Below are 12,126 nucleotides of genomic sequence, written 5' to 3' on the forward strand. Positions count from 1 at the left end.
TATCAGCCGTGTTGTGATGCCCAGTAACAGTGATTTCTTTTTCTGATTCTCCTCCTTATTGTGCATTTTGCTTTGCTTTGTCGACTCATCAGAGTGAGACTGCAGTTAGACTGGCTGTTGAGACTTCAGTTAAAAACTTGGCTGATTTAGGGAACAGGTTAGGTGCATTGATCTTAACAATCTATGGAGGATGCTATTTCTAAGTCTTTTGTTAAACAGAGTGCAGTATTTTCCCCTGCCAGGTATTAAAAGAATTAAGAAAACAAACAAACAAACAAACAAATGCCATAATTCTTCTGTTGGGCCCACACCTAAAGTTCACAAAGCAAATTGGAAATTGGTCAGGCAAAGTGAGGTCCACCAGCTTTGACGGTGCAAGCCTGCAGTTCTTTCACCAGCACACTTCCTCCCTGTCCATCCCCCTATATCCTCCTCAACCTGTTTTTAGAAATATTTCCCCTACCATCCTTGTTGCTGACAGACTACAATTTATACTCATCAATGAAGGGAAGAAATAGTTTTCTACTTCCCATTGGCTAGGTAGATTTAGCAAGGAGTCACTTACCTGGACTACCTGAGTCAGTATGAAATGAAAATAAAAAATTACACCCCATCACCTCCTTTAAAAAAAAGTAAATTTAAATGGGAAAGTTCAAAGTATTTTTGCAGAAAAATGTCATCCCTAATGCTTTGATTCCCAACAAAACATTTTTTTTAAACAGGGAAAGAAATGTTGGCTCAGTTCTGGAAGGTATCTTATTCTATAAAATTCCAGGTTTTCTTTCTTGGGAGGAGGAGAAAGCATATCAAGTTCTTTTTAAAGATAACTTTATCAAAGATATAATTTAACATTGTGATTTGGTCTGGACTTGTGCATTTACAGAGGCCTGCCAATATGGGCCAGTGTGGGTCTGGCTGTGTGGTCACTAGTGGTCTGGAGCAGGATTCTGATGTTTTCCAGTAACAGGCCTTTGGGCCATTCTCTAGCTCCAGGGAAACTGCAGGAGGAAGGGTCACAGTGCTCAGTTAGAAAGCTCTTTTTCACCCCCTGGGTGGAGCCTGTGATTAAGAGAGAGGTGGGGTTTCTTTTAGATTGTTTTTATTTAAGAATAAGGAGAGAAGTCCTCTTTCTTTTTTTTTCCCCCTCATCCCATAGTTGTCATTTTTTTTTATTTTAATGCAATCCTATTGATATATACCATACATTCACATACCATGTAACCATCCACAGTGCATAATCAGTGGTTCACAGTGTCATCACATAGCTGTGCATTTATCATCACATTTGACCTTTTTTTCTTTTTTGTGAAAAATAGCACTTATACACAAAAGCAGTACATTTCAAAGCACACCACAATAATTAGTTGCAGAACAGTCTCCAGAGTTTGGCAATCCTCTTTGCTTTTGCCTCAGACCTCAGTCCAGGTTCGAAAGGCTGCTAACCCTGAAAGTGTTGGGGTCACAGCAATAGCTTTGCTGCTTGGAGGCTCTTTGTCTCCAGATATTAAGTCTGGCTTCTGGTTGAGCCATCTCTTCTCAGGGCAATCATGTCATGCTGTACTGACTTCCTTGGGCTGAATCAAATACTGCTCTTCCATGCATTCTGCATCACTTCTGCCTTTGCCCTGGGGTGAAAAGGCACTGTCAGGATCCCACCACATTCCCACTCATCACGCCACATTAGCAAGAACTCCATCTTCTGAGAGGCTCTTTCGGCTCACCCAGCTTCCCAACCCTCCCCCACCCCATCTGCCTGATAACTTCATTTTCTCTCCAAGGCAAAGCAGTTGCTTGCTCAGACTGTCAGGGGCCTGTGGGATTCTCAATGTTTAGACTCCAGGAATCTCGGGGCCAAAGGAACGCCTTGAAATTTGATCACTCCTGAGCCAACTCACATGAATAAGACTCATCCATTTCATAATATTCAGCCAATATTTGTTGAGTACCCACCATGTGTCCAGGTATTGTTTTAGGCACAAGGGGTTATGATACAGTGAACCAGGCAGTCAAGCATCCCTGCCTTCGTAGAACATATATTCTAGTGTATATGGATGTTGGAAGTGGGCACGGGGTGTGGGAGGAGATATGCATGCCACTAGAGGTAAGACAATAAACAAACAAAATATCGGATAGCAAAGATCAGATCTTAACAGCTCTCACGATAAGGGGATGCTCAAGCTCCTTGTAGCCAACTTCCATCAGTGCTAGGAAGTAGTTCCTCTGTAGACAGTCAGGTGTTCCCTGGTTTCATGGAGGAGAACATGTGCTCTTATGTCTTAGTAGGAGAGCCTTTCAGGACAGGTAGGTTGGCAATGACAAGAGAAATGCTGCTCAGAAGACCAAGAAGGAACAAACTATGGCCTGACCTGGCTCAAGGCCAATTCAATGCATTTTAGTATGCGGTTGGTTCCATTAGAGTTCCAATCACTTGACACCAGTCTGAGGCAGATCCTTTTCCATCTTTATAATGGTGAGACTGTTTCACTGAGAGGAGCTAATGGTAATATTCAGTGGTAAAATGCTCAGCATCTTATTTCCTAGTTGGCTTCCTGCATCTGTTGATGCTAAACCAAGATGTAATTGGGAGAATCTGGCCACCCAGGACAGGTATTGTCTGGGCCTTTGGGAGATAGATACACATATTGGAGAGGATTTGAAAGAGCAGCAGGGCTGGGACAAAGCACAGTTAAGTAAATTGAAAATGATGACACTCTGCCCTCCCAACCCCATTAATTCAGGTTTCTGGGAAAAGGTACAAAAAGTCAATTCCTGGTCATATATAATCCAAATGGGGTGGGCGTACCCTGATTTAGAAGCTTTGTTGTCAGTCAGAGTTGACAAAGTAACAGCCTGTTCATGTTTTGTTTTGGCTGTGTGGTAATTTATTTAACCTGGGACTGATTGCAGCAATTAAAAATCAGGAACTTGCACATGAAAGTTCAGGCAACCCAACCAGATAGACCTGCATTTCTCTATGAAAGCAATTGGCTAAATAGTGGGCTTGGTGGATGGAGGAGCCAGGAACAGAAACTGTCAGCTTCAGATGAGACTCTTATATGTATCATACCCACCACCCCTCCTTATTATGTCCAAAGCTAAGGCCTAGTGTCATTGTCATTTATTATTCCAGCCATGCACCATCCATTTGTCTTACTTGCTTCCCTGCAGTGAATACAGGGATAGAGGCTTCGAAGCTTCTTTCCTGGATCCTCCACTTACCAAGACCATAAGTTCTGCTGGGTAGCTGGATGGGTTGGGAGAAGACACTGGATCAGGTTTACACCAATAGCTACCTGGGAGCATAAAACTGTGAGCAGACTACAGGAACTCATTCCTGATGGTGACTGGTCCATGACCAGCAATGAACCACCACTAGGGGGGGGCTAGTAATTGGCCGACAGGAAGTGGTGATCAGACTTCCGGCTGATGAATCAGCCCTAAAGAGACACTATAACTGTGTAGATATGCTTCCTGTATGGTGCTGTGAGTCTTTGGATTTTTACTGAATGCTTAGCAGCTGTTGGTTTGCTTTTAGTAAAGCTCCCTTTTGGTACATTGTTGATCATGCCATTACAAGCAGGTAACTACATGGTGTAGTGTATTGAGCTGTCCAGTGGGTTTCTGGTGGGGCTTGATCCAGTATTAATGTGATATTAATAAATATCCTGATCCGCCCAGGAAAATCAAAACTGTGTTAACCCTTCACAAAAGGCAAGTTCACTGCAAGGAGGGTGGTTTTACCTCTGTGGAGATATTAGAGTGTGGAATGAAGGCCCTGGTCATGCATACTCCCTTGGGAGTTAAGGTGATGCCCTGGAGAAAACTGAAACCCAGCATAGATCAGCTACAGCACTGTCCCTGACCACAAGAGCCAAGGATGCAGCCCCAGACATTCCAGAGAAAGCACCTTCTTTCATGATTTTCTGGTTTCCTCTCGGGGGCTTTAAGAAAATCAGAGCGTGTGTCTACTTGTCTTGGACCTCGCTCAGGTTGTTGACATTTGGTTATGGGTGTCTAGACTGCTGAGGGACAGAGCTGAAGGACAGAGAGGGACCTGGTCAGATCTTCCACATCATAACCCGATATATTTACTCAGATTTGCTAACCCAGTGTCCGCTTCTCATAAGCTGGAAGCTCCACCTGCTAATCTCACTCACCTCACCTTGCGCTGAAGGTAACACACACACTTTTACTCAACTCTGAATGATAGCTCCTCCTAATGTATCTGAACACATCCCTAATATCTTGATACAGAGACTTTTCCCTTGATTGAATGACTGATGGCAACCACAATAAATGGTTTGCTCTTTCATGGACTCATGCACATGAGAAGGAGGGACTTCTCCTTGAGTCAGAGCACACTGGAGAGAGAAGCTGAGAGCCCTGACATGACAATGCATCTATGTAATCAAAAGAAGAATGGAGGGTGAGGCTGAGAATTTTAAAAGGTGAGATGTGGAAGAGTGGTTTGCGTTTCACATTGAGTGGGTGAATGGGCTCTGAGCTCATGTCCCACAATTGCCCTTTGTCCAGAAGAGGAAGTAGGGAAATGGAATGAAAGTGAGAGCAAGCCTGATATAGATTTGCTATGGCTTATAGGAATTGGGTCACCCTGGTCACAGTACACGATGGTCACGTGAGACTTGTACCTCTCCCTTTCCCCTCAATTCAAAATATGCAAACTCATGGCAGACCAGAGTGTCTACTTTTCCCTAGTGCCCATATCCTCTCTCTTGCATGCACCCACACACACACACACACACACACACACACACATACACAATGTGATCCCTGATAAGCATTCCCAAGCAGACACAAGCAAACAAACCTTCTCTGTCCTTAATCGTCTTCAGTTCTGTCTAGGTACCCCTGGAACTTCTTGGTAACCATTCATGATAAAGGTTCCTGTGGCACACACAGAACATGACTTTTGGAGAGAATGTTTCCATGGCCTTTTGCAAGTGAAACACTGTTCTGACAGAAAGAGTGATGGGAAATAGTCAAAGTATTGTAAAGAATGGGTGGAACCAGGGGATTTGTCAGTAATGGTGGGCCTGGTGCTTAAAAAGTAGGAGGGTACAGCATGATTCAGAGATTTTAGCAAATCTGAGTGAATATGTGGATAATGGTATCAGAATTAGCCTAGTGTCATTAGAATTTATCCGATGCAAACTGTTGCTTGTCTGACCAACTAATCCAGCAAGAACTGCATAGTAGTGATATTCACATTCTATCATCTCCCTTAATTGACTAGAGTAATTACTTTCTGCATGTTTTGTGTATTTTTTTTGTATATTTTCATAATGGAATTTAAATGACTTATAAAATAACCATCCCTAAACATATTTTCCAAATGTTTTGAATTTATAGCAGAAGCCAATGAGAGGGGAAATTCACCCCAAAAAATCTCAATTCTCAGTCTCTCATTTTGGCGCTTCACAAATTGATAAATTATCTCAACTTCTGGCTTCTCTCTTGAGGTCATTCCAGTTAAGACTAAATAGGAGAGTATGGCAGTTGAGAAGTAGTGGTGGAAATCTGGGAGGAAAAATTGCCATTTATATTCTAACTCGCCAATGCAGATCACGATCTGCCTGTATACTCAGGGCTGAAGAATTAGAACAGAACAGAAGATTTGAGACAAAATTACCTTGGACATCTCTCTCTATAAGCCCAACTCTGCAAGTAAAATCATTACTCTCCCTGCTATGTGGGACATGACATCTAGGGATGAATCTCCCTGGCAACAAGGAATATGACCCCCAGGGATAAACCTGACCCCAGCATGGTGGGATTGACAATGTCTTCCTGTCCAACTGGCTGAGAAAGTTCAAATAGAGGCTACTCTTAGGCAAGCTTCTAGAAAGTGCTAGTTACCAAGGTTGGCCAAACCGCAACCAAAACCATTCCTGTTAACCCTAAAGAGCACCTAGGGCTCTATCTGAGATTCTAGAAAGGTTCCATGCAGTATGATTACTTTCCAGAAATCTATAACCTCCATATGAGTTCCTAGGCCAGCTAAGTCCTGAAACCCAGAGGGGCCAGCCTCTCCAGAGCATCAACTAGTTCCATTCCCCTATCCTATATTATCAACAGCCCTGTCCAACTTGGAAAAGTTAGAATGGGCATAGCCCAAATACCCCTAAAGATTGGGAGAAGTACCAAATGAGAAGGAGGAGTTGTAACAAAGAAGATAGGATTTAACAAATGAGTATAAGTACTGAATCATTGCATTGATATTTCTTTTAGTCTCCAGTGTCTTGGAGCAACTAGAAGGAAGAACCTCAAGTTGTAGAACTGTAACCTGTACCAAACTCTGAAATCTGTTCTGTAACTACTTGGTACAGTGTTCTTTGAAATTTATTGCTTTTTTGAATATGTTGTATTTCACAATTAAAAAAATGTTCCAAAAACTTACCTTGGACAACTCCAGTGTATTATTAGGATTTCTGTGTGGCTGCCTTAAAAGGCCTAAGTAATAGTGGACTAAAACAAGACAGATATTTATTTTTTATCTCATATTACAGTGCAGCAAAAGAAGGTTCATGGCCATTAAGGAAGCTCTTATTCCTTCCATCTCATTTCTCAGCTATCTCTATGGGGTTGTCCTTTGTCTGTATGGCTGAAGACAGCTCAAAAAGTCCATATTCATAGAGCTTATAATCTGTAGAGGAGATGGACAATAAACAAAGAAAAGAACAAGTAAATGCTTAATTAAAATGTTGGTAAGTTTAAACAGGAACTGTCAACTATAGTAATGAGAGGCATGGCAGGGAGTCTTCATTTGGTTGGGTGTAAGGAAGCCTTCTGATATGGTGACATTTGAACCTTGACCTTGAGGAAACAAAATAGAAGGGCATGTGAAGGGGGAGGTGGGTTGTTGAACAGCTTATCAGCCAAGGTAGACAGCATGTAAGAAATCCTCAGGTGGGAAAGTATTTGGTGCTCTTGAGAAACACAGGGACAGTCAGTAGAACTAGAGCATAGTGGGCTGGAGGGCTGGAGGGAGGTGGTACAGCCAGGGGATGGTAGTAGAGGTAGGGAGGAACCAGATTATGCAGGTCCCTAAACTGCTTAGAAAGTTTGGATTTCATTTTAGACCAGTGGGAAGCCACTGAAGGGTTTTAAACAGAGAATGACATGATTTTATTGATGGCTTTAAGAGATCTTTCTAACTGACTACTGAGCAGAGAATTGATTGGAAGGCAGCAAGAATGGAAGCCAGAAGATCAAAACTATTTTTTAGAGCCATAGATTCTTAGAGCAGTAGATATGGGAAAAAGTGGTGAATGGATTTAAGAATTATTTGAAGAACTTCCTTGGTATATGGCTTAAAACTACTTATTCTAAGCATGGCTTCCAGAATCTGAGCATATTCTTTTAAACCTGTTTCTTTTCTAGGATGACTGAGAGGCCAGAGCTAATGATTAAGTGAGATTATCATTCAACAGTATCATTTTCTTTACTAATCTTTGGACTGGGATTGAAGGAGGGCAAGGTTAACTTCCAAAGTCTCTTCTCTTACACCAATTGATAGAGCCTTAGAAATGGTAAAAAAAAAAAAAAAAAATTTACCCTCTCTTGCACAATCTAAAAGGAAGAAGAGATTTTCAGAACCTGTTTCTCAGCTTAAATATTAATAGCAAAATAAAGTGCACAAAAAAATAGCCAAGAGAATCAAACTTTTCTGTCTTAACAGTTGTTTATATCATTTTTCCAAATAGTCATTTTCCCTTCTCTGTCCAGTCTAGTCAACAAGTATGTTCTGAATATCTGCTACATGTTGAGGCTGGGTTTTTCCCCTTGGAGGTGAAGAAGAAATGTAAGATGGTTCCTGATTTCTGAAAGTACATAATCTACCTGCGGAGATGAAGGAACACGTGTGAAACCATCCGTGATCAGTTCAAGATCATATGAAATGCTGCCTAATTAAGTACTAAGAGAATATGGTACAGATGACAACTGCTACTGAAATACAGTGTAGGAAGAAGCAAAAGAAAAGAAATGGAAACTAACATTTATGAAGTATCAGTCATGTGCTAGGAATTTATGTAATTCTCAGCACACTCCTGCAATAACATAGTTGGAAGCAGAGGGAGAGTCATGTGTGTGCTGTGGTGACACAGATGAGTGGTCAGTCTGGAGCCAGGCTTGGCAGGGATGGAGGAGAGTGAAGAAGGTGAAGAAACCAACATAAGCATATGTGTTGGCTGCTCATGTTGGGGATGCAGGAAAGCATACTGCTAAGCCCTGGGGAGAGGGCCTGAATATGGCAAGCTTTCAAATGCCAGGCAAATGTTTAGATATATTTTAGTTAGAAATAACAAGCTAGGATGGTTACTGGAAACAAAAATTACAAAATGAAAATGGTGTTCCGTTTAGATTTGTTGCAAATCACTATTTAGAGCAATATAGGTCGATTCCCAGTACATGCCTTTGCCAAAAACCAAACAAGCAAAACAAATAAAAACCAACCAAACAAACAAAAATTCAACAAATGGTGCTGCCATAACAGGATACTGACATGGAAAAATAATGAAATGTGACCCTGCCATTCAGCATACAGAGACAAAACAGAACAAAAAAACAATATAGGAAGAATTTTGAATGAACTGCAGGGAAACCCACTTGGAGAAAAAGTTTAGAAGGCTGCATTCTAGTTTATGGTGGTAGTAAAAAGTTTAAATAGACCAACCAACAAAGATTTCATAAGAATGTCTGACAGGACATGGAAACTGATTAATATCAGGAGTATAGGAAATGGGTTCATAAAAGTAGACTCTAGAGATTTAAGTATGGAAACTTGGGTAAATATTGGCAGGCAACATGGCACAGTGAAAAGAATGTGGTTTTTAAAATTAGTAAACCTGGGTGTGAGTCTCACCCCTACCACTTACTAGCTCTATAATCTTGAGAATATTACTCTTCTAAATGGGGAGTAATAATTATCCTACTTCATTGTTACTAATTGTGAAGATTAAGCACTATGATTACTTGCAGAGCACTATGGCAAATAGTATTTATCCAATAAATTTTCGTTGTTAATATTAGATCTGAATGTTCTATTGCTAAACAGTGCCTGCTTCATAATGTTGTTTGCTTAGAAATTTTGCAATATTAGGCAAAGTATTGTTAAATAAATAATAATTTTATTGAATATGTCATTACTGAGGCAATGCCTGAGATGCAAAGTTGACACAGAATCTAACAGAATATACAATCAATAATATTAACTTTTGTGAGAGTTAGGAACTGCATAAATGTTAGTTTTCTTCTCCATCCCTTTGTCCTTTTCCTCCTGTGCCAGTCTGAATCTGTGGTGGACTCCAGAAAAGCCATGCCCTTTGATCCTCATTCAATATTGTTGGGTGGGAGCATTTTGATTCCATGAAGCTCTGACCCACCCAATTGTGGATGGTAACTTTCGATTAGATAATTCCACTGAAGGTGGAGTTGCTTTCTGGGATCCTTTAAAAGAGGAAACATTTTGGAGAGAGTCCTTTTTGGTAGAGCCACGTAAATGCCAGCAGATGCTGCCATGTTCACCATGTGCCCTTCCAGTTGAGAGAGAAAAGTTGAACATCGTTGGCCTTCTTGAACCAAGGTATCTTTCCCCGGATGCCATAAACTGGACATTTCTATAGACTTGTTTTAATAGGGACATTTTCTCAGCCTTAAAACTGTAAACTAGCAACTTATTAAATTCCCCTTGTTAAAAGCCATTCCATTTCTGGTATGTTGCATTCCAGCAGCTAGCAAACTAGATCACCTCCCCTTGTGCCCTGTCCTTTCCTCTTGGTAATACTGAAAGAGAAAGCCTGCTGGAAGTAAAGAAAATTAGTTTGATTTGAACACACTTAACCAGAAATGATGCAAGACGGAAGTGGAAAATATCCACTCAGCCGCTGGAGATACATTTGGGTAATCTATCACACTTTGATATCTGAATTTGGGTTTTCTTGGCATAGAGGTATTCCCATCACCATGAACAAGAAGGTGGTGTATTTCAACAGAAGGAAGAGAATGAGCTGTTGAGAATAGAGGGCAATGGACTGAGAATCAGGTCTCAAAAATACTGGTCATTATGGGTTTGAGAAGGCAGATATGGGAGCAAAAGATACAGCAGAAGGGTTTGAGAAGTATTTAAGAGAATGAGGGTAGAGAGTAAAAGGAAGTGAGGGAAAGTCAAGGAAGACTCTATGGTAAGCAGAATCAAAGGCTTGGCACAGACAAGGTAAATGATAATGGTGAAATGGTTGCCATGGGCACATCATTGACTTCCAGGAATACATTGCCCCCAGAGAAGAGTGGTTCTATCATAAAAGAAAGGAAGAATGGGATTCTGGACATCAAAAACTGAAGCATCAACTGCCCACTGGAGCCATAAATACTTGACTTCTTCCTACTCTTGGGAAAATCCTGGACTTTGAAATTTTGCATGTATAGGCATAAGTCCAAGTTCTCCTGCTTTTTTTTTTTTTTTTTTTTTTAAAGAGAGAGGGAGGAAAGGAAGGAAAGAAAGACAGAGAAGGAAGGAAGGATGGAAGGAAGGAAGGGAGGAAGAAAGGGAAACATCTTTATTTTTATTATATTTTGTTTGTTTGTTTGTTTTTTACATGGGCTGGGGCCGGGAATCGAACCGGGGTCCTCCGGCATGGCAGGCAAGCACTCTTGCCCGCTGAGCCACCGCGGCCCGCCCGTTCTCCTGCTTTTTAATTTAACATGGATGAGCTTAATATGTTGTATGAGAAAAATAAAAACTGCCTGACAGGCTTGTTGAGAAGTCAAAGTTAATATTATGTATTAAGTATTTAGCTTAGTGCCTTGCACATTAGGTAATTTCCTTGCCCATTCCCCATCTTTCCAACCAAATGACTTACCAATATGTGTGTGTGTGTGTGTGTGTGTTATTTGGAAAGGAGGTTGTGAGTAAGGAGATGATGATATAGGAAGTACCCAGGATATTGGGGTGGGGGGGGGGAATGACTTGGAATGGAGAGAAGGAGAGAGTGAATAGCTATAAGCTATTTGACGAGAAGCTTGCTTGTAAAAGGAAAGAAATGGGATATCAGATAGAGTAAGGGACAAGGTAAAGCTGCGTATTCCAGGTAGGAAACTGAGTTCATTTGAAAGCAAAAGAGAAGAAGGTAATGGAGGGGAGAAGTTAGATCTCTTGGAATAGGGAGGAAATCAAAGATGAGGAAGAGACAGGACCATGAGTAGAGTTGGCATGATCAAGAAGAATCCCTGTGCTTGGATCACTCACTCTGGGGGAAATCAGCTACCTGTTGTGAGGACACTCACACAGCCCACAAAGAACCCCACATGGGGAGTAACTGAGGTCTCATGTCAAAAGTCAGCACCATGTGAGTGCACTATCTTGGAAGTAAATCCTCTAGTCCCATTCAAACCTTCAGATGACTGCAGCACTGGCTGACATCTTGAGAGACTTCAGGACAGAACCACCCAGCCATGTCACCATCACATTTCTGATCCACAGAGCTTATTCACAGGGACCCACAAAGTTTTTAAGAGAACGTTATTGGCAGAATATTGCCAGCTTGGTTTAAATGTTCACAGATTGTACAAAATGAAAAGAGCCCTTTGGACCCCCAAATTCTATAGACAGGAATCAGACTGAGAAGACTCACCATCCAGCTAAGACCATCCCAGATTCCTGGCTCACAGAAAGGTGTGCGATGATGCAAAAACTTTTTGTTTTAAGCTTCTAAGTATGTGTTAGTTTGTTACATAATAATAGGTAACTATGGACCCTATTCTGAGATATCTATATATCTAATCACATTTCAGCCTCTTAACGAAACTGAGAATGAAAAAGTTCCCATAAATGTTGGAACTAATTTTTCTGTACCCATGATAACAAGAACCAATTTTAAATCTGTTCATTCAGTAATTGCCACAGTAAATAATCTTCTGAAAGCCAGCTCATCAGTGTTTGTCCTTCACTTCTGAGAGTCAGCCAACCAAGAACAGATTTCCCAGAAATAAGAAACAAGCACGAAGGCTTGACTTCCAAAGGCATTTTCACTGAGGCAGGTTGCTGTTGATCAACTGAATAGGTTTAAAACATTTCTGCTGGATACCCATTACTATGGCTATAGAACC

At 41.1% G+C, this 12,126-nt stretch overlaps 1 protein-coding gene across 1 annotated transcript in view; it reads left to right on the forward strand.

Annotated features, from left to right (window-relative positions):
- Positions 1–12,126, forward strand: part of TMEM169 (transmembrane protein 169) — a 36,652-nt gene that overhangs the window by 734 nt on the left and 23,792 nt on the right. The gene's annotated exons all lie outside the window — the stretch shown is intronic.

The sequence above is a fragment of the Tamandua tetradactyla genome, chromosome 3 (assembly GCF_023851605.1).
Source record: "Tamandua tetradactyla isolate mTamTet1 chromosome 3, mTamTet1.pri, whole genome shotgun sequence".
NCBI classification, from domain to species: Eukaryota; Metazoa; Chordata; class Mammalia; order Pilosa; family Myrmecophagidae; genus Tamandua; species Tamandua tetradactyla.